The 24248-nt window shown below is 42.2% G+C and overlaps 1 protein-coding gene across 34 annotated transcripts in view; it reads right to left on the bottom strand.

The window, feature by feature from the left end:
* PTPRD (protein tyrosine phosphatase receptor type D) overlaps window positions 1-24248 on the bottom strand; it is a 1992390-nt gene that overhangs the window by 744409 nt on the left and 1223733 nt on the right. For all 34 annotated transcript variants that reach the window (XM_053297923.1, XM_053297924.1, XM_053297928.1 and 31 more), the window contains exon 9: window positions 15718-15757. The gene's annotated coding sequence lies outside the window, so the exon portion shown is untranslated. The remainder of the gene's footprint in view (window positions 1-15717; window positions 15758-24248) is intronic.

The raw sequence follows: 24248 nt of genomic DNA on the forward strand, positions 1-24248 counted from the left end.
TTAGCTGCTTTTAAGTCCTCTGGTATAGAGCCTGACTGTAGGGACAAGTCACATATTTTTGCTAAACTATTAGCAATTTCACATTTGAGTACCTTCAGAACTCTTGGATGGATGCCATCTGGCCCTGATGATTTGTTCATTTTTAGTTTTTCAAGACAGTTTAGAACATCTTCTCTTGTCACTTCAAATTTGTCCATTTCTTCACCCACAAAGCCTGAGAAGCTCAGTTCTCAGTATATGGTATCTCAGTATCTGTTCTCAGTATCTGAGTAAATGGTCAGTATCCTCTGCTGTGAAGACAGATTCAAAGAACTCATTCAGCTTCTCTGCAATTTCCTTATCCTCCTTAATGATCCTTTTCACGCCCTCATCATTTAAAGGTACAACCACCTCCCTGGCAGATTCTCTGCTTCTGATACATGTACAGAAGTTTTTAAAGACGTCCAGCCTGGGTTAGGCTGCACGTGATAACTGGTGGGATTGGGCCCAATCCTGGCAGAGCAGTCTGCCTAGCCCAGCTGTTAGCCAAGGTTAAGGGTGTGAGGACTTCCTTAACCTTGGCTATCTGCTCATGTGGGAGCACGGGCTGTTTCCAGCCCAGCCGCACACAGAGATGAGTGCCTAGAGCATCCGTCTTGGGGGGGAATCCCCCAATGCATCGCCCAAGTTGTGTGGTGCATTGTGGGATCTCCAGAGGCTGAGATACATCATCCCAGCCTCTGGAGCTCTGCGCTGCACCCACACAGTGCAGATCTTCTGGAAGTATGGTCTGGGTTCTCAGAAAGGTCAAGTATCCATCTGGGGTGAAGCTGAGTTAAGCAAGCCTTCCTCCTGTCCGAAAACTGCCCCGCCTGCACAGCTGTGTGAACAACCTCAATATTTTACCAGTTAGTTGACTAGTGTCCAGTAACCCGATATTTTTCTTCCATAAGCTTGGATATTCTTGTTTAAAGGTTAGCAGTTTCGTAGCGCACACAGCCATTCCTCATTCTGAAATGTGTGATCTCTCTAAAACTCTCTAAAGGGCTAGAAAATTATACCAAAGATAAAACAGACCAGCAATAAATTAGCAAAAATAAATCAAAAATACTGATGGAAGTATCTTTATAAAAATCCTTCTACTGTTCCATAACTTTATTTAGAGATATACTATTTTATAAAACCTATGTGACTGCAATACCTCATATCTTCCATTAGAAGGGTCTATTTTGACATTTTAACATCTACATCAAAGTTTCTGTCCTTAATAAGCATGATCTGGAACAATCTTATCTGAAGCATATAACATTCCATAACAGAACAAGTGAGTCATAAAATTAGAATTAATGTGCATCTTTCACCAAGAATTGGGAAATGAGAAAGACCTTACTCTTTTGAGTGAATTGCCATAGGGCCAAAATGAGGCATCAATTTGCCAAGCTTGAATCCGCAGGTGTCATGTTTATTCATAGCTATGCATTAAAATACATGGTGAGATGGTGAGCTGCTGGCTGAGAGGCATCCGTGACCTCTCCTACTGACAAAAGCACCTGTCCTGCGAGGACCAATATCTTCAGGAAGGGGAATTTTTGACCCTGGTGAATAAAATCTCCTTCCCTTTGACCCTGGTAACATACATTTCTCTCTCTTGTTTGCCCTTTGGAAAACAACAACAGAAAGGCAAACTCCACATTTAATGCAACATGTACTTTGGCCCACAGAGTTACTAACATATTAATTACAATAATAAAGCAACAATACTTTACCAATCTGTTCCTTGGTATGTGGATATCTGCATTCACCCACTAGTGAAAGAGTTCTCTACAGCAATGAGTGAGTGCAGAAGTGTATGTGGCTGTTAGGGTTTCAATCTGGCAGGGAATGGGTGTGCCAGGGAGCGGTTGTGTCCCCAGCTTTTTATAACTTTTACAAATTAAGCACTAGTTACACATTGTTTCTGAGAATATGAGGTGGACTGAATGAATTTCAGGAAGTAGGTCAAGAATGTTACGGATATTATTTCATCTAAAATTGTGAGCAATTCATTTCATGCATTTTAGAAGAGCTAAGAAAGAGCATTAAATAAAATATATAAGACCTTGACTTTAGTTGAGACCAGGAGAGGTAGAAGCTAAAAAGAAAAGGCAAAGAAATGACCTTTGATTTTAATAACAAGCAATCCTACTGTTGCTTCTATTATTTAATGTTTATTTCACACAAATTATGTTTGCTTAATAGTGAAACAAATGCTTTCTTTATTCACAGTGGATATTCACTTCTTGTAATGGCAAGGTAGCAAACCAAAAGTCTTAAAACATTTGTGGTATTCAGAGAGAGTAGCTCAGGCATTAATGATTTATGCAGATATATGGAATCTAAGTCACACTTCCTGTGTTTGTACATATCGTTGCCCCAAAGAGAGAAGTGTGTCCTTTTTATGTGAGTGCAGCACCTGCATCTCCCATGAAGGTGGATTAGGAATCCTGACTTTCTATGTTTATCGTATGTGGAAATGTGACTTTGCTAAACTTTATGTGTCTGCACATATCATTATAACCTAAACCTGCTCACTTTGTGCTGAGAGCAAGAAAGAGGCAAGACAAGATATAAGTATATTGGTGCAGGAAAACGCCTGGCCACAACTGTATTAACAACAGATATATGCAATGCAAAAGGCTTTGAGTAGATAGCTGGATGGCAAAATCTAATGTGGACCCCTTTCTCAGAGAGTGCAACCAGACAAGTCAATGCCTTCTCTACCCAACCGTCTGTTTTCTAAACACCTGGGGGGAAAAGGTCTACTGACCACGCCCTGCCAGAGAGTGAACAAGAGGCTGTGAACAAACCAGCTGCCTGACAGGGGTTTGCTCCAGCCTCCCGATATGTAGGCCTTAAGCTTCGAGCTGTGGGATGTTGGGTGTAAAAACATGCCCCCAACACCCCCCTGCTTTTCCATCTCCAATCGTCACCTGCCAAAATGTGCCTGGCAGCATTCACAGCATAACTTTCCCAGCCCTGCATTGTTGCGATCCAATGCAGATATCCCAGTGGCTGCCCCCGTTTGTATACCCCCATTTCCCATGTCTCATAGTATCTTCCAGGATTCTATCCTTAAGACTTAAATGCAGTGAATGCTCCAGAGGCACTTAACACATAACATCTTGTACCTTTAGTGAAAATACCAGTTGGCCAGTGTGATTTGGAATCTTGTTTTATAATTACAGTGTGTGAACACTTCCCACACAACTAGAGTTCAGATATCAAATATAATACTTAGAATATGTTAATGAACATTGCCATCCATTCCATAAATAAGCACATTCAACAAGGTGTTGCATATGACTAATAATGCACAAGGGTACGTTCAAATAATTATACAATATTCTTTAGGCTAATGGCTTTTAGAATAATGCAAAATGTGAGAAAACATGATTCAATAGCTGGTCAATACTTTTACACAATATTTCCCCCTACGCAATTGGTGTTGAAATATATTAGACCAGATTTTAATAAAAATCCCTCAAGGAAGATGCTGACTCTATCAAGAGCTTAGCATTAAGTCTAAAATTATGAATTAGGTATGCACTGCTTGCAGATGCTCATTAATCAGTCAAACTGAATAATGAAAACATAATAGTTTTTGAACTTAAACCAAATCCCACCAAGATCCAAGTAGCAGATCCAAGGAGGGGCAGATGGCAGATAATAATACTACACATAATAAGCAGAGAAACATAAGTGAAAGTATTTTATAAATATACACGACAGAATACTGAGAAAATAAAACCATAGAGGCAATAGAGGCCATGGGCTTGGCTAGTTATTTCACTTCAGCAATTAATTCAAATAGATGCTTTGTCCCCTTCCAAAGTAGCATAAAGGCTGATTCTCACAATTAGGGGAAGATAATTATACTGCCAAAAGTTGGGAGGTGGTGATGATCAGGACCATAGATCATATCTTAGATCACAGATTGGGCTTGAATATCTGGTGGGATGCAGTACCCACCTAACACTGGAACCGGCAAACTATCACTTTACTGGCCTGCACAGGAGCACACCTGATCCATCTCCTGACTTTTGGCAACCTAACCAACTCACCCAATCATAAGAATGCTCCTAATTGTCTATGCCTCACCTTGCTGCTTTTGTTACTAGTCAGCATACTTCCTCATCAACAGCACACCCAACCTCACGCTCTAGGCCCTGAGTCAGGCTTTCCCTCAACCCCTTTGTCTCATTCCCTAATCTGAACTGAGACTCAACTCACCACTTCAGCTCTGTGCCTCTTTCATCTGTCCTTCACTTAGGCCTTTGCTCCAGATCTCTAGTCTATTATCGAATCCCTTCCCTTCCTTCCTTCAGCTACCCCAAAGCCCCTCATTTCTTACCTTCTAACTTCTGGAACTCTCTTGAAATTCAGCCCCTCAGTTCAGTCTTCTTCTTTGCATAGTGCCTTATTTTGGCTCCTTTTCTGCCAACAGCATACAATCTTTTATGTCCATGGATCTTCCATGAGGTTTTTCCTAAGCATTACTTATTGCCCACTCCCCTGAATTTGTTGCATCCTCAAGTGCTCTTTCATTTAGCCCTTTGCAGATGCAGTCATGTGCTTCTTCTACTAGTTCTTTCTTAGGTAGCTGTTTCGTAGGAGATGTTCTCATAAACAGCAGATGAGCTGCCAAAGCTGTGTTACAACTATGCCACTTCAGATTACTGTTGGTGAGTCATATGCAGAATGCTACCCCATGCAAATACACATGTTTTCCACACATAAAACTAGCATGTGCAGCAGAAGGCTAGGCCAGTATACTTCTCCCAAAATATAATCTTCTATGTAAAATAGGGATTTTTGGATGAATGGGCCCTCAGATCGTATGAGCCACCACTTACCATATGAAGAGATGCTGTCCAGACACAAGTTCATTCAGATACTGGCTCATCTGCTGTTTGTGAGAATTAGGCCTTAAGTCCCCCATATAATCCTGTAGCCAACCCTGTAGCTACTAAATTATATCATTGCCAGCGATTTACTATTGGGTCCCCTCCCTACTAGAAAACTGAACCAGTATTAAGTGCAACTGTGCATACTAATTTCTAAGCAAGTCTGCACAAAGTAGTTATGCCAAGAAAAAGAAAGGAACTTTGAGTAACTGGCACAATCATCATTAAAATGTATATTATTATGCAGTGTAATAATCACAGGTTTGATCACTGGGGCACATTCAGTGATATAATGTCTGTGATTATAATGAAAAAAAGAATCCAACAGGAGGACCCAACTAAGGCAAACAATAAGCTAAAAATGCAAACATACTATTAAGATGCACAGCAGCCTTGGCAAAAGAGCAGCCGATCGTACTCTTAATTGCTGGTGTCTATTGCTCCTTAGCTATTCTTCCCCCTTGAGATCCTTACTAGTTTTGGTCCATTTCAAAAGCGGAAATAGTGCATTAATTAATGTCTTAATGAAACCACCCTGGTAATATTCCAAAACTTGCTTGGATTCAGAGCTTCAGTTGATTTTCTGTCTTGCTGCACAATAATTGCGTATTACAGCACCTTCACCATGATTATAACCCTGAGTAAATGATTAGGTTTCAAAATTTCAAACAGCAGTGCAGAGCCGGTTTAGAACAGCTTAGCTCTTGGTAAATTAATAAATTATACTGTCATATAGTAGCTAAGAACAAGAACTGTCTTTTGGCTATAGTCAATAGTTTGTGGAGACTATATTTGCTATGAATATCCTATTGAGCCCCTGGTGGCGCAGTGGTAAAACTGCCGCCCTGTAACCAGAAGGTTACAAGTTCGATCCTGACCAGGGGCTCAAGGATGACTCAGCCTTCTATCCTTCCGAGGTTGGTAAAATGAGTACCCAAAATGTTGGGGGCAATATGCTAAATCATTGTAAACCGCTTAGAGAGCTCCGGCTATAAAGCGGTATATAAATGTAAGTGCTATTGCTATTGCTATTAAACAAAAACTCTGTGGTTTATTGTTCTTTCAAAAATAGAAGAACATTCATTCATTCATTCATCCATTCCCACTCTTCCTCCAAGGACCCCAAAGTGGAATGCATGGTTATGTTTATCCTCACAACAACGATGTAAAATAGGTTAGGTTGAAAGAAGTGACTGGCCCAAATTCACCTTGTGAGCTTCAGGAACAGCAAAGTTGTCTTATTGCTTTACTAAGTAGAAGCCACAGAGGTCCATTTACAAATGGGGCTGTGGAGTAGGGCTTTGGGACTTCCCAGATTTACCCACCTCCAATGACTGTCCCAGGAAAGATGTTCTCTGGGCACTAAGAGCAAGCAGAGATCTGTCTTTTGGGAGTGATGGGGAAGTTCTCCTTGCCTTGAATCTGATCTGCTTGGATGTGTTAAGCACGCCCCCCCCCCACAAATATTATGTCATGTCGGGCATTAGAGGGGAAACAGGCAGACAGTTTCTCACTTTTCTCCACTTGCTTCTACCAGTGGAACAGCAGCTGCTAATGCAGAAAGGAGAAGAAGGATTATTGGTTAGTGAAAATGTGGGTGGGAGAGAGGGTGGGAAGGTGGTGGTGGGAGAGTTCGTTGGAGCCATGATTGTATTTATGAGAGCATAATGAGTCCCAAGTATTTTGTTACACAACATCTTTACAGTTCATATTGAGAACTCTCATCTAACCTTATTTCCCTAAAGAAGGCCCATGAAGACTTTTATAGAAAGCACAATAAGCTATTGATATAATATATGTGAAACTTTGTGCTGCGAAAGTCCTCTGTCTCCAGGCATTTAGCATTACTTCTGTTTGCTGCAACATCATGACTTCCCATTATGAAGGGTTACATTGAACTCTTAGAATGCCTCTTAACCCTTTTCAAGAAAATGACCTTTTTAACACCCAAAAGGGCAAATGCTTCATCAAAGTCCAAAACATCAAGGAAATTCACTCAAGTTGAGCCATCACGGCAGCATGTTTTTACAGTAGTTCACTCAAATAAGACCCTTGGCTGGATCTTTCTGAAAATAGCTGCACATTGTGGCTTCCATTAGTGTCTTAACTTTTTTAGAAAGAAGAAAATAATTCCAACAGCACTTATTTTGTTTATTCTGTTAATATATGGTACTCATATTGGAGGGATACTGTCACCTTCAAAATCACATCTTATCATCAAAACCGCAGACCTATTCTGGACAGGGTTGCACTGCCTCTGAAAGATCAGGTTTGCAGTTTGGGGGTCATCCTGGACCTGGTGTTTCTCCTAGATATTCAGGTGTTGTTTTGACCAGGAGTGCCTATGCTGAGCTTTGGCTAGCGCACCAGCACTAACCAGAGGCGCTCCTGCCCTCAGATCTTGGGGCTCCAGTCTGTGGCTTCCTAAGTTCAGGGTGCCTCCAGATGTCCTGGAGGGCCTCCTGAGCTGCCACCCCACCATGCCCATGTCTGCCGTTGCCCCTGCCACTGCACCACCCATTTATCCAGCCTTTTTGTGGCTACCATGTGCACAGCCGGGTGGGGTGGGGTTGAGCCAAGCATGCCCCAATCTCCCTCATGGTGGTGGAGGCCACCATGAGGTTGCAGCAGCTGGTGGGCCTGTCCACCTAGGACTTATCACCTTCACAATGAGAGTATCGAGCCATCTCATGCCCATGCTGAGGGCCAAAAGGATGGGCCCACCAGCCGCTGCACCCACTGCCACCATGGGGGAGGTCGAGGCCTCCTTGGCTCACCCTCCAACCTCCCAGCTGTGTACATGGTGGCCACGAAAATAGCGAGTGGTGCAGTGGCTGGGGCAGCAGGGGCACAGCGGTACAGGAGGCCCCCCAGGATGAAGGTTTTCAATAAAAAATTTTAAGGGGGTCCACATGGCATGGGGGGTGGCCTTGTGGCAGGGTAGGGACTCTGAAATCCTTCAGATCCAGGTGCCAAGATTACCTAGGTGTGCCCTTGGCACTAACCAAACTTTGGTTAGTGCACACATTCCGCAATCTGGCCACTATAATCCATTCCTTGGTCACCTCTAGACTGGACAATAGCAATGCACTCTATGCAGGACTGCCCTGGGAAAGTGAAACCACATCTAATCCAAAATGCAGTAGTTATACTGTTGTTGAGAGTCAGTGTTGTTGCTGGTAGGGCTCTAAATTCAGTCTGAACCAGCCCAATTGGTTTGGCTCGACCCTGAACTGGACTCGGTTTGGTTCGAGGTCAAGTCTTCAAATTGAACTGGTTCTAGTGTGAACTGGCTCGATTTTTAGCTGGCTCACACACCCCTAAGTATAGCACACAGTTCCTTGGAAATCAGTAGTGGCACTAGACTGTGGAGCTCTCTCCCAGTAGAAGTTTGTACTGCCTCCTCATTGTTTGTGTTTCACTGACTGGCAAAGACCATTCTGTTTACACAGAGGTTTGATTGCTTAATGTGTTGTTTGCTGTTCTGCTGCTGAGTTTCACTGCTATTGTTTTGGGGATTTTTTTAATGAAACTGCTTTCATGTTTTATTGTACACTGAGCTTTCTGTAAAACAAGTATAGCAATCTAATTAATATATCATAAATACATTTATCTGTGTAAATAGTCGTGTTCTGGTAGAATTAAATGTTTGCAATAATATACAGGTATTCCCTCACAAATCAGCATGTAAAGACTGCATGTATCATGCATCTACACATAGTAACATGCATTTGTGTCTTTGAGTAGGAAATCATGTGCTCTAGCTGAACGCTATGGTGGATGTACAGATGTAAGGTGAGGCATACATGTGGGCCTGTGCACACCATGCTTTAAGTATACATATTTTGTCGAATATGGATATAGGCCTGAAAAGGACGAGAATGCCAAAGGCTCTGTTGGTGTTGTACATTACACTTTATTTGTAGTGTTACAGAGACATTCTAGAAAATCTAGTCACCACATCAGAGCACGGGCTACTCCGACTATGATCATAGGTTACCAACAATCCCTTATTAGCAGTGAGGTCCCTTGTTTCAGCTCAAAATGGTCTGTGCTTTACAGGCTGCCATTTGTCCCTTATTTTCATCTAATGAGAAGAACCTATGGCCCAGATCAAACCATTTATTTTCACAAATCACAAAATAAAGGTGATGACCACAATCAGTATTCAAAGAAATTATCTTTTTCAATATGGCAGATGAGGTTAGCATCCAGTGCATTCTGCTGATTCATCTCACCTACCACCACCACCACAACCACCAAGTTCTCTCTTTATGCTGTTAAATAAGCCTGCTATTGTACGCATTTCAACTCCTTTCCCTTATTCCTCCCTACCAGAGTACTCTGTGGTTGTGATGGGTACTGGAGTTGCCAACTGTTCTGTAGTGGGGACATTAACAAAAACATTAACTTTAGCAGCCTTCACTGATGGGCTGATTTACCATCTCCAGGTATCAGGATGATGAGAATCATGCAAGCGATAACTACTAGAAATTGCTCTTGTGTGAAACCTATCATTTCTGGCAAACAATGCTTCTCTTTCTAGAAAATAAAATTACATCACATCCAGTTGAGCTAACCATGGTTATATAAACAAGCAGAGGAGAAGTAAACTAATTTGTAATTAGTTTAAGTTGAAAGTGGTTAATGACATACAGTACAGAGGCTCCCAATTAACCCCCCTCATATTCCCCCGTCTCACACCCCTTATTTGGGAAATGAAACTTTGGCAGGTCCTGCCACTGTAGGAATCAGCTCATACAATATTTCATAAATTGTTGGCTTGGCTAAGGGGAGGGCATAGCTCATCAGATCTGTAACAAGCCTATCAAGAAAATATTGAATTTCCCTCAATTTTAGATGTCATCAAATGTTTGTAGAGACGCAAAGCTGAATTATGTTATTCAGCCACACCTACTGCCTTGCAATCCGCAAATGTGTGTGTGCGCGCACACACACACACACAAAATGTCTATGTTAAAAGATACTACCCATCTATTTTATTATTTATGCCACATTCCTCCTATTATTGATACCTGCCTCTGACTGTTACATTTGAAAATCTGTTGATTCTTGCACAATGATAATTCAGTAATTAGGCTTTGTGATGTTGCAGAATCCACTAAAAGGTCTCCTCTGCTATTAACACTGGCACTCCTTTTGTATCTTAGTTTGAATACAATCCACAGTATGGTTAGGTATTTCTGATTTATCTAAGAAAAAAATATTCATGAAAATGAAATACATCACAAGCAGACTTTGTGTTCCCCTGTGGCTGAGGAAACTATCTCAGCCAAAGAATTCTTCTTTGCTGTGGTAAAAGGGAAAATGAGAAGCTTATTATATAAGTGACGGTTTTTATAACCTTGTCGGCTTTCATGAAGATTCAATTTTGGCAATGACGTCATTACTGCCACAGTGAGGGTGAGTACCTGCACATTTCATAAAATAGCGATTCATTATTAGGATGGCAGCAAAACCGAAACATTTTACTTCTGCAGCATCCAGCGCTAACTCACATGAATTGCCAGTATTTCAGCATTTGTACATAAACAAGTCCTGAAGTTTTTCACTTTACAAAATAACTGAACTCATTGCTCATTAAGTACAGCATAAAGAAGAATGGCATCATATAGCACTAAATTGTTTTTTTAGACTGCATGCAGTGAGGTAGTTTGCCACAAAGAAAAAGGCTAACTTTTTAAAATAAATATGTACTAGAAAGAGTAGACTTTTTTGGTATCACCTACTAAATTGCACTTGAAAGGGGTAGTGCTCGGAGAGTGGTTTTTTGGTGGTGGTTGTTTTTTTACATGAGAGGTACACAGAATCAAAATATGCTCTACTAGTACATTCACCCATTTCAATGTCCTTTGATCTCCATAATCAACACTCCCTTCTCACACAAAGAATATACACTTTACTATAACTAAGTAAAATGTTGCAAGTCTGCTTGGTAGAAGTAATGGCTTTTAGGAAAGAGAGCACTTACAATTTTTAGATATCATTTGACCAAAGTCGGGGAGGGGGGACTTACAGAGGCTTGCTGATTCGCTGTCTAAGGTTATTTATTTGAGTTGTAATCCTGCTCCATTAAAATGAATGACAGTTTTGTTATTGACTTATCAGGAATAGGATTGTACCTTTGGATTTTAGAACAAATTGCATATTTTGGACATTTATTTCACCTTTAATCTTAAGCTCCTGACTGTTTCTCAAAGTAGTTCACTTGAGTGTAAAAAGGATGTCCTACCTTGCTGCATTCTGAATTATTCAATACTTTAATAAAGTTATATTAAATGCTTCCAAACAACTGCTAATCTAATTTAAATACACCAAAGAATTATTATTATCTATTTCTTGTTTACACAGTCAGACAGGTGTTATTGACTGGTTTGTTTTATCCAGACATCGAGTCCTTCCCAAGGACCTGGGATGGCTGAATTTTATTGTCAGTTGTTATAGATATCGTCACAGAATATAGGCTGTTCCCAGTAAAGCTGCTTTTCGTAATTGGCTGATGGTGATTTCTGTGGCCCCTATGGTGTTGAGGTGCTCTTCAAGGTCTTTTGGAACTGCACCCAGGGCGCCAACGACCACTGGGATTATTTTGGTCTTTTTCTGCCACAGCCTTTCAAGTTCAATTTGTAGATCTTTGTATTTGGTGATTTTTTCTATTTCTTTTTCTTCTATTCTGCTATCCCCTGGTATTGCTATGTCGATTATTTTGACTTGTTTTTCTTTCTTCTCGACTACAGTTATATCTGGTGTATTGTGTGGCAGATGTTTGTCTGTTTGTAGTCGGAAGTCCCATAATATTTTTACATCTTCATTTTCTACCACTTTTTCAATTTTCTGGTCCCACCAATTTTTGGCTACAGGTAGCTTGTATTTTTTGCAGATATTCCAGTGTATCATCCCTGCTACCTTGTCATGCCTATGTTTGTAGTCAGTCTGTGCGATCTTTTTACAACAGCTGATTAGGTGGTCCACTGTTTCATCTGCTTCTTTATAAAGGCAGCACTTGCTGTTTGTTGTTGACTTTTCTACTTTTGCTCTTATTGCATTTGTTCTTAGTGCCTGTTCTTGCGCAGCCAGTATTAAACCCTCTGTTTCTTTCTTCAAGTTGCCATTCTTAAGCCATTGCCAGGTCTTGGTGATGTCTGATTTTCCACTTATATTGTGCAAATTATTGACCATGCAGGGGCTTATTTCTCCATTTTTCTGCTCGGTTCTTGACTTGTTCTTTCTTGTAGGCCTGCTTTCTTTCATTGGTGTTGAATAGTTTTGCATTATTATTATTATTATTTCAATTTCTATACCACCAGACTGTGGGCAAGGTATTAGCATGTCACCAGAGTGGCTGCCATTGGCCCCAATCATAAAGGGGGCAGGCCAAGCACGGTTGTGCCTTTTCAAAACTGTCTGCCCTCCCTCGGCCTGGAAAGGGCATTTAAATCCCTCTGAATGCCATTCCAGCACTCCTTCTGACAGCTATAGTACCGTCACCCTCCTAAGAGCCCCATAACAAAACTGTCCCACACAAGCATGATTACTGGGGGGAGGGGTCTTGGGGGGTACTATTTCCATGTTACTCAGGAAAGGGAAGGGACATGATGACTTCCTAGGAGGGGATAGTATATGAGGGAGGGCAAAGGATCTGTGTGTGTGTGTGTGTGTGTGTGTGTGTCTGTCTGTCTGTCTGTCTGTCTGTCTTTCTGTCCCACAGTGACCTGGGATGCTCTTGTGAGGGTTCATCCGAGCAACACAGTCCATGCAGACCAAACCACACTCCTGTTTCACCGGCAGCTTGCTGCTGGCAGTCTCTCACAAGAGGGCCAGTCTAGTGGCAGCGAGGGCATAGGGTAGGATACTCTTGGACTTCTGTCAGACTGCTTGCTCATGAATTGAGCTGACCCAACAAAGGGCCCCCGACTTGCATGGGGCCCCCACTCTCTCTGGTTAAGGATAGTACTTTTGCACTGCAACCCTCTCCTCCCATTGAAAGCCTTGCATGGACCCAAAGGAAATTGTGACTGCCCATGTATCAGAGCCTAGCCACGTGAGCAGACCGTGGGGACACCAGGTGTGGCGATAGATCTTTACTGTCATCCAAAATTCCTGGGTGTCGGCTGGCGTTGTGCCGTATGCAGATCTGCCTCCACAGGGAATCACAGGACAGGGGAGCCCCAGCAACCACAGGAGAGCGGGGGTTGTCATTTCGGGGCAAATGCAAGGATGGACAGGCTGGCAGAGTGCATGCTTTTACAACTTCTTGGAGGTGGTTGCCAAGACAGGGAGAGCTATTCATGGGCTATCCATATCTCCTGATAGCTTGTATACCTGGCTGGGCAGCATCTGCCATCCTGCCCCCATGATCTGACAGTCTTGTGAGAGAGGAGTCAGTGGGAGAAGGGATTTCACACATTTTTAGTGATTCTGCTTGTCCCCACAGACGGTTCTTTTCATGAGTTGTGAAGGGTTTTGTCATGGCCTTATATCCTCTTGAGTGAGCAGTCCACTCAGTGATATCTTATTGGATCATGCACATCATGTGTAGCCCTTCCTATGGGTACCCTAGGTGGCTTTAACAAATCTTATAGCTTTCAGCAGCCCCTATGCACTGATAATACCTCTTTTCCCAAGAACGCTCCAGCTCTGTACAGTCACACCTATCCACCTGCCTGCGATATATTTGCTTGGATGTTTCATCTCCATCTCAAACTCAGTGTCTCCACCATTATTCCTCAGACTTTATCTCTTTGTATATTGTTGTGCCCATTTACAATGTCACCATCAATATTATTCATCAGGCTCAAAGCCTGGAGTTTAGCTTTGATTTTTCTGTTATATTTGCTTCCCATATTCAGCCCATTGCCAAGTCATGTCAGTTTTCCCTCATCCAAATATAGGACTTCCTCTTTTTTCCTCAGCAAAACTGTTTCACCATCTAATCACCTCCTCCTTTGACTATTGCAGCCACCTCTCTCCGTCCTCTCATCTTATCTAGAACTCAGACAACAGATCCCACCCACCTGTCTTATCACTTAGACTTCATGACAGATTCCTACACTGGCTTCCTATCCATTCCTAGATATGGTAGAAACTCCTAATCCAAATCTCTCTCTCTCTCTCTCTCTCTCTCTCTCTCTCTCCATCTGTTTTCATAAACCCACCTTTCACCAAATGACCCCAAGGTGGGTCAATTTAAATCCAGTACACAACAAAATATAAAACAATTAAAAAATCAGCATTTACCAACGGGGTGGAAATCACACCCTATTATCTGAATGCCTAGATAAAAAGAACCATGTCCAACAATTTGAAGATGACTGGGAGTGAAGCGAGGAGGCAAGCCTCCTCTGGGAGAGGTTCTACAGTCTGGAGGCAGAGATCACTGAGAAGGCCCTGTCCCACATGCAGGACCACTGAGCTTCAGCATGTGAAGCAGGGTTCTCTCTGAAAATATTGCATGATGGGTTAGGTTCAACTGGAAACAGGTCAGCTTTATCTGCAACATTTTCTGTGGCTTTGTTACCTTACCCATTATTTCTCCACCCTGTCTCCAGCATTATGTCCCTCCCAATTATGTCCCATCCTTCCTACAACCTTTCTTCCTCCAGCTCCACTGTATTCCATCCATTCTAAAGTCTTCTGCCTTTAAATGATCCTGTCCTTATTCCTTTGCTACCTGTTATGCCTAGAATTTCCTCACAGAATATCTACAGAAATTGCCTCTATTTCTTCCTTCAGGTTCCAACCCCAAAGCATTTCATAATTTGAAAGCCCCTCAGGCCTTATTCCTTACTTAATCACAAACCCCTAGTCCTCATTGCTTCCTGAAATTCTGGGAGGTCTTCTAGACCAGCCCCCAGTTCACAGCAAAAAACTGCTAAAGCATCCCTGAAATACTGTAAGCAACTTCAGCCTCTGTTTAAAAACCTCTAGAGAAGGAAAGCCCAACACCATTGGATATTGTTGGCTGAAGGTGTGACAGGCAGCAGCAGCAGCAACAACAACAGGAACACAAATATTTCAAGCTCCTTGAGATAGGAATTTCTCTTTACTCTGTAAAGTCCAGCAGATTAATTATGTTAAATACATTAAAAATAATCCTTGGAGTTATATCAATAGTAGGCTTTTGACAAGCAACAACCAAATACTGGCTCTATTTATAACCACATTAAATATACTAAGGAAGACCATATTGGCAGTGTAATGACCTGTAGATTCCCTTGCAAAGAGGAAAGCTCCCCCTTGCTGCAGTACAACATTTACTAGTCAGTCAGTCTAAAGAAAACCATCACATCTTTCTGTGCTCATAAGGACGTAAGCAATTATTGAATAGTGGCAGTTGGCCGACATAGTTGTACTTATAATAGGCTCATTACAAGTAATTTCCAAGTTAACAAAATGGCTCCCATTACATAACTATGCAAGTGCTCTTCAAAACCAATGTTTGCTTTGCAAATGAATTACAATATATTATTGAGGTACCAAAGATTTTACAAGTAAAGATTTAGCAAAGCATGACATGTAAACCTATAGTGAAATGTCTCACAGTGGGTTTCTGCCATTCTATAAGGATAGAAATATGTCTTGGACAAAACCCAAATCATCCAGATAGAATATTATGAAGAGAAAAGTTGAAATGTAACACACAACATCATTTCTTCCCCCTTCAACTCAACAGCTCAATTTCTAGTTAATTTACTCTTTGTCTGACAAGTCACACTTTGGGATTAAGCACCCCCCGCCCCAACACCAAGAAATAAAGCAGATATAAAAATCTTACTTTGGTGTTCTTAGATTCTGTTGTTGCACAGACTTCTCACCTAGAAAGAGAGAAAACAGTTCAAAGCAAAGATTCAGAAACTGCATAACATTTTCATCATTTGAGCATCAAAACAAGTTTTTCCTTTTATTTTACCCAATGAAATCCCAAATGTTGAGAAATATAGAATGATATTCTAGATATGACAGCAACAGATATAAGCTGATAGATATGCAGTTCAGTTTATTGAGAAAAAATCTATTTTCTTTCATTTTGTTGTCTTCATTATATACTCCTATGAGTGATGTATTGTTATGTAATTCAGATGCATTAAAAAAAAGAACAAAATTCATTGGTTTGGATCTGCAAAAATCCATCTATTATGGGAATAGAGATTATTAGTTAAGAATTGGACAATAGCTCAGTGGGAGATAATATACTCTGTATGCAAAATATTCTAAGTTTAAGCTGACATCCTCTGAGTTAGGGATGTGCAAAACATTTCGATGTCAAAACGTTTCAACTCGAAATGGGCTGTTTCGAGTATTTCAAGCTCAAAACAAAATGCCCTCTAAATAAGGGGCCTGTTTTGAACTTGGAACAAAACAATCCCTTTTGATCAAAATGTTTCAATGTTTCAAGTGCCATTTTGGAGGCTTGTTTTCCCTTGTTGATTGGCTTTTTGGCACTGGCTTCTGATTGGCTTACGATCTTCTTGCTTCTTGGTTGGCTTGCTGTCATACAAATCAAGTGTTGTCATGGACAACTGTGCCACCATTGGCTGGTGGGAGGGAGGAGGGATGGGGGAACACAAAAGGAGGGAGTTCCAAAATGTATTCAAGGTAGCAAGAGCCCTTATAGTGTGCCTCTCTTGAAGAGGATACATCAAGTGGAGTGGAGGAAGGAATCAAGGAAAATTTGATTTTGTGGTTTTCTCAGCACCAAGTATTATATGCTGTGCTGTTGCTGCTATAAGTATCTGGTTTTGCTGGATCTCAGACAGACAAAGGAAGAACTTGAGTGCTTGCCTGCCTTCCTTGAATTGTGGATTGTTTTGTTTGTGAGATAGTGAGGCTATTCTCACGATCGGCTAAAATTTGGCTAGGGGAGCCTAGTCCGATTTTAGCAGACCATGAGAAGCACTGGGCTCGCAGGCAAGCCCGGTTGCCGCAAAGTGGGTAACGCGCTTGCAAAGCCCTCCCCAAAGCCCAGGTTAGTGGAGTGAGCGGTCTGCTAACCTGGGCTCTACAATTGTGTGTTGCCACGCTGACCGTGTGTTGCTGTGATGGAACCGGCAGTTGTGTGGGTGGCCGATCCAGCTGCCCAAGGTTGCAGCCTGCTCGTGTGTGGGGAGAGCAGGCTAAGAACACTTCCCCTCCTAACACTCTTGAGGCGGCTACCACTGATTGTGAGACCTGCTTCAGTGTTGTGGTGAGAAATGGATGGTGCTAGCTCACTCCCTCCCTCCCTCTCTCTCTCTCTCCCTCTCATATTTCTTGGTGATTGCTGTGATGAGCTCCATGTCTGGCCTTGAGACTAACTTGTGCTTCACTCACTGCTGTAGTCTGCTCTGCAATCTGGCTGAAGTTGCGGATTATATGCTAAACATAATAGGCCGCTAGGACGGCAGTTCCTGCGAAAAGAGATCAGAAGAACCTCAGTATTTTTTTCGCAGGAACCGCTGTCCTCGCGGCCTATTATGTTTAGCATATAATCTGATTAAATTTCATATCATGTTTTGCATATAGTTCAATGTTACTTTTCTTTGTTGATTTAGAGTGGTGATTATTTTGTTCACAGGTTGCCTGGGAAACTTAAGACACCCAATTGTTCCCCATGGGTAGCTCCTAGGGACACCAAAGTGGGTTGTGTGGTAGGGCATGATGGTTGCTACCTACCACCCAACCCACCAAAGAAATGGGCAAGCATGTGATTTTTTAAAATGCTTTTATTAGTATAATAAGTGGAAACAGAAAGGTTACATCTCTGAGAGTCCAACAAAACCAAACAACATACAGAGTCTTATTCATCAAAACCAAGACAGAAGAAACATACAGTGGTATTGAAAGAAAGTCCTTACATGGTATCAGTAGCTATCTATAAAAGTGTCTTGAACCCTAACCCTAAAAGGGGAAAAAGGGAGAAAAAAACCAGCCCAGACCTGGTTGATCATCCTACTGTCAGGTAATCTAAGGAAGAGGGAACCAGCCCAACTATGATGTACAAAATAGAAATAATACCAGTAATTCGAGCGCAGAGCCAGACGTCCCTGATACTCTGTGGCGTGAGCTCCACCTATATGTGTATTCTTAAATGTACCTCAGATATGTGTCTCAAATATGTCCTAGTATGTAGTTTTAAATGTGCTTCAATGCCGATTATATTGTTATAATTTCAATACAATAAGGAAAGAACTGTCAGGCCAAACATAAATTGGTTATGCATTTCTCTGCGCTCAAATCACACCCTAAATCTCACCAATCTCTTTATACTGGCTCTCTCCTCCAAAGACAATTCAGCTACCTCCTGAAGAATCCATGGGAAGTTCAAAAAACAGCAGTACAGAAAAAACTTATTGGTGTCTATGGGCTCATCTATATATCTACTCATCAGAGAGAGTAGGATTTAAAACTCTCACGGAACACTCCCTTTGGATTCAAATAATTATTAGACAACTGTGTATACAAAATGATTCCCAAAAGGAATATTCAATGGAGAAGAGAATAATACCTGAAAATACAAATTCTGCCATGACAAAAGTAGTATGTGTGTTGCAAATACAAGGCCACATGTCCACCAATGTACAGATATCCCATCTCATTACAAACTGGTATTCAAAGAACCATAGTAAAATAATTAACGAAGATCAGCCAAACCTCTAATAGTCCCCCTCCTCATGTAATGAAAGACAAAGAAACAAGCTGGAGAGATAAATGGGGGGAGACTAAATTCAGCCATGACTAATCTTTATAACCTACTGCTGGTAGCACAAACTGTCAAACTTTAGCAGTGAAATGACCCCTCTATACAGATGTCTAATCCTTCGCAGTTTACTTCCAATTGTTTGCATCCAGCTAAACTTCTCAAAGTGTTATTATAAAGTATTCATGATGGGTAACAAAAGCCCATAATGTGGGGGTGGGGGAGGAACAATAAAGCATGTGATTTTTAACACATTTTTAACCTCTCCCCAAATCCCCATAGGATCTTATGAGAGTTTGGGGGAAAGGTTAAAATTTTGTTTAAAATTGCCTGCTTGCCTATGTCTTCTGTGGGTTGGGTGGTAGGTAGCACCCATCATGTCCTACCACACAGCCCACTTTGATGTCTCTGGGAACTACCCATTGGGAACAATGGGGTGTTTCAATTTCCCCCATTGTTTTCTGTGGCCGAAATACTCAAAACATTTTGAGTTTGTTTTGTTGAAACAACCGGGGTCAACTGCTGTTTTGAGGAAACATTTTGGCTATCTGTATTTTGTTTAGTGCTTGAAACAAAACACAAAATCTGTTTTGTGCACATCCCTATTCTGAATTGCTGCAAGTCATAGAAGACAATATGGCCCTATATGGACCAGTAATCTGACTCAATAAGGCCATTCCATATGTTCTCATGTATATTATCCAATTTGAAAATGACGACAAAAAATTCCATTCAGTGGTAATTTAAGCCAAGTGCAAAAAGTGTTAGAGGTACTTTTATAAATTATGAAATGCATTTTATCTCTTCTTGGAGCAACAATGCAGTCACTATGCCTCTTGGAGACAAAGGCATAGTGGCTACATTAAGTGCTGAGTTGCCACATTTATCAAAGAGAATTCCTCCTGTGCAAAGTGGGTTTTTTTTGTTTTTTGTTTTGCACAGGAGAGGGTTAGGAGCATTTTACCTCAACAAATACAATCAAATATGAGAAATAGATACTGTATAATGTATCTACAGTACAATACAGTATAACACAAGTGCAGGTGAGAAATAAAAGAAACTTATGTTAAGTGTTTGCTTTATAACAGCAATGGTGATTCTTTAAATAAGGACATAACATAAGAACTAGGCTTGTGCATTTCGATTTGGGTACAAAATGTTTTGTGCCTGAAAATGACAATTACGGAGGTTTTGTAACCAAAACAAAATCAAGAATTAAAAAACAGATTTTTGTTTCCAAGTTGAAATGACTCTGTTTTGGACCCAAATGCTTTGTTCTTCAGAAAAGCATTGCAATTGAAATTGACTTCTCTGACTCAGTGACTCCAACTGAGGCACTGAGTGGTTAACAGAAGATAAGATATGCAAAAAGCTGGCAGAGCTTCCCTGTTGGGCATGAATGGTTTCGTTAAGGATGTGTTGTATTCAGTGTGATTGGAATGCAAACTGACCTTGCAAAGGGATTTGGAAGACAGTATTTTGAGACAGAAATACCCAAATATCTTTGGGAGCTCAATGCAATTCCAAAGCTCTTGCTAAAAGCCATGGTATAAGTTGCATGGAGAAGCTTTTCTAGAAGCTGGTTAGGAAAGTTCTGAAATTACACAGGTTTTTCTTTCCAAAGGTTTAGAAAGAATCTTTTGACTTGTTCAGGGGTCTTTTGAAGAGCTATTTTGTTTTTCTTCTCATTTTTATGAGTTATAGTGGTGTCTAAGTTTTGTTGCCCAAGTTGAGCAGTCTAATGTAATTTAGGCCACAATGTAATTTGGTGGGACATGATGTCTAAGCCAGTGGTTCACAACTTTTGCCATTGCAGGGACAGGTCATCCACATGGGACTAAAGGAGACAAAAGGAAGGGGGGGAATACCCCTGTCGACATCCCTAGGAATCTTAGTTGCTTCTCTCTTGTAAACATGATGATTGGTTTTGCACTTTCTTAAATGCAGTGATGATAAATCTCAACAATTCTGAACAGTAGGCTGATTTGTTTGGGCTACTGCTCACTCCAGTTAAATGAACATTTGAAGCTGTTCCATAGTACCAAGGCAGGTCATTGGTCTATCTTGCTATCTCAAGTGACTGGTGGTCACTGTTCCATGGGGAGGGAGCGTTTTCAAATGGGTTGTGTCAAGGTCTGGCCAACTGCCAGGGAAGATCACGAGACAAAGCGAAGCTGCTGAAACTGGATACGGCTCGGGAAGTTCGTCTTGACCGGACTTGGCTGCATGCTGTCGACACAAGGGTTGACGAATGTTGCTTTTCAGCAGTGAGTAGAAGACTGGTGACGTGATTTATAGTGCAAGCCGAGAGCTCCCAGCTGGCAGGAATTCAAGGCTTATCAGCCCTCTGCAATAGGCATTTGCTTCTCCTAACAGTCTCCAATTGATCCCTGCATCTCGTGACACGCCGCTGTTGTGGAGTCTGCGGGGGCTGGTTGCATAGCTCTTCTTCAGATTGGTCTTTCACGATTTCTGCTGCCTCAGGTTGTTGTGCCTGTTCTGAATCATTAGCCACAGCTGTTTCATGAACACTGACAGCCGGGCTCTGCCCCTCAGACACTCCTGCATCGCCTGGAAAGTTGACAGCTTCCCCTTCCTCCTTGCTGTCCGAGATCGAGGGCGTGACAGGTTGTGCTGCTGTCCTAGTGCCACAGGGACAGACTCCCACCCGCTGCAAAATTCTCAAATAACTGTGCCAAAAAATTAAGTGTCATTGTTGTTCATCATTCTCTTCACTCTTTCAAATTGTTTATGGGGGCTTAAGGGGCGAAACAGTGAGTTGGGAGGCAGTGCTCCAAGGGGTGGTACACCCTGATTCCAAATAGGGCAAAGGGCTGATTCCTTAGGAATTTTTGAGCTTTACACGTCTTTAAGATTTCCCCCCATAGGGAATAATGGAGATTTCAGCAGTCCCATAACTCCACTGGGGGGCACTGGGGTGGACTGGAGAGAGTGGTGGTGTAGTGCACATAGTGTGCCAACCACCCCCATCGGTTGCTAACCCATGGGCTGCTGGATTCTGTTGTTTCTGAGGTGTTCTGAGTGTAGATTCTCTGGTAGCATATGAGATTTTAAATAACAAACCATGAATCCACTCTCGTATGCTACCAGAGAATCTACACTCAAAACACCTCAGAAACAACAGAATCTACTACCCCATGGGTTACCCACCTATGGGGGTGGTTGGCACCCCATGTGCTCCACACCACCACTCGCTCTGGACCACCCTAGTGCCCCACAAGTGCAGTTATGGGATTGCTGAAACCTCCATCATTGCCTATGGGGAAGAACCTTAAAGACATGTAAACTCCATTAAATCTTTAAAAATCAGCCCTCTACCAAATTCCTTTGAAATAATTCTGGCAGCTTCCTTGCTTCCACTGGGCACTACTACCCACCCTACTCTGCTCTGGGCCACTTCCTTTCCCTCTGACGTGGAGCTATACTTTTGCTGAAACCTCCATTATTCCCTATGGGAAAAATCTTAAACTTCAAAAATTCACCAAAAACCATCCCTTTGCCCAATTCCTCTGAAATATGGGTGGTAGCTTCCACCCATTGGACACTACCACCCCCACCCACTAGTTTTGCCCCAGGGCCACGTTTTAAAATCCAAAATGTTTCAGATTCGGATTTTGCAATTTCGAAAAAAGAACAAAATTTGGGTGTTTCAGATTGGCTGATTTTGAACAAAGAACAAAATGGGGGTGTTTCAGATTCGAGCCAAAATCAAAATAGAAAAAAACAAAACAAAATGCACAACTGTAATAAGAACAGCCCTGCTGGATCAGGCCCAAGGCCCATCCAGTCCAGCATCATGTTTCACACAGTGGCCTACCAGATGCTGCTGGAAGCCTACAGGCAGGAGTTGAGGGCATGCCCTTCCTCCTGCTGTTATTCCCCTGGACCTGGTACTCAGAGGCATCCTGCCTTTGAGGCTGGAGGTGGCTTAAGCCCTTCGACTAGTAGCCATTGATAGACCTCTGAAGTTATCCAAACCCCTCTTAAAGCCATCCAGGTTGTTGGTTGTCACCACATCTTGGGGCAGAGAATTCCACAATACTGTTGGATATGGAGAGTTGTTGTTTTTGGCAGCTCTTGGTGTTGCCTATTGCTGCCTTCAACAGATCATTTCATTCATGGCTCTGTAGAAAGGCAGCATGTTCAGCAAATTCTGAGCAGGTTCTGCTGAAGTTCAGTCTCACTTTGTCGTTCTGCCTTCACCAAATCTAGTCATTCTGTTTCTTTCCAGCCACAAGCTCATCAGAAGCCAGCTACCTAGAAAGCAACTATCATCCTCGCTAACTCTCGAGATGATCCAGAAATGAGGGGAAGGCCATAGACAGAGAGCCAACCTAGCTAGTCAGCACACCTCTCCAATCTCTTATTCCTTTCTGGCACAGAACACGTCACCTGGACTAGCAGTTCCTCTCTTCTGTAGGGAGGGTTATCTTCCTTCCCCTTGAACTCAGCAGGTGTGTAAGACCTGGAGTCCCTATGGGTCCCACCTGCCCATTGATCCACAAGCTCTCAGCCTGTGTGGACGTGGCATACCCCTGATTGGAGGAAGAGCTCACCTCCTTTCCACATGCTCTTCTCTTAAAAATGTTTAAAAGCTGTCTGTGTTGCTTTTGACTTTGCCAGCTGCTTTTCTAACTGCAAGCTGCACCACTTTGACAATTATGCTTGCCTACAAGTATTTCAATTAGATTCTTAGAATAAGTGCTAGGAGTTAGAAATGACTTTTAATGTTATTTTCCTATCATTCCTATAGCTTAACAAACTCCTCTTTTATAAAGAAAGATCCGAGTGTCTGTTTTTTGGAAGCTCTGGGGCTTTAGCCTCCTGCGTGTCCAGCTGCTCATCCAAGCTACTTGCTCAAGAGTAATCCTACCAGGGGTGGACTTAACCAGCTCCTACTCTGTAGAGACTGGGAATCAAGAGTTAAGGGACCCTAAAACTAAGGTTCTCTCTCAGGGGCGAAACAAGGCTGGAGTGGGCCCAGAGACAAAATTTTAAAATGGGCCCCTCGCTGATACACACACACTCATTTCACATGTGACTTGCCTCTGGGGGGCCCCCTCGAGGTGGGGGGCCCCCATGTAGCCACCTCCCCTTGCCTAATGGTAGTTACGCCCCTGTTCTTTCTGAACAAAGAGAGTGGTGACAGCCTACTGAGATTTTTCACAAGCAGAGTTTTGGCCAGGGTATGTGAAGTCAGCACATAAGACCACAGACTGTTCACCACAGCAACCTTCCCGCTCAAATTCCTGGACATTTCATATCTAGGGAAATACTTTCCCTACATTTTGGACAGGATATCTGATTCTGGGACTGTCCAAGCCAATTCTGGACATGTGGCAACCATAACTAAGAGTGGTTGGAACTATCAGCCTTTAAAATGAGTTTGAAACTGTTTCTTGTAGAGCTCTCATTTATTTTTTAATAGTTTGTTGGTCATAAGTACATAAGAAGAGCCTTGCTGGATCAGACCTAAGGCCTCTCTAGTCCAGCACCCTATTTCATACAGTGGCCCACCAGATATCTTGGGAGGCCCCACAACCAGAAGATGAAGGCATGCTCACTCTTCTGCCACTGGTCCTCTGCAACTGGTATTCAGAAGTGTCTTG

This window comes from Hemicordylus capensis, chromosome 2, assembly GCF_027244095.1.
Source record: "Hemicordylus capensis ecotype Gifberg chromosome 2, rHemCap1.1.pri, whole genome shotgun sequence".
Classification (NCBI taxonomy): Eukaryota; Metazoa; Chordata; class Lepidosauria; order Squamata; family Cordylidae; genus Hemicordylus; species Hemicordylus capensis.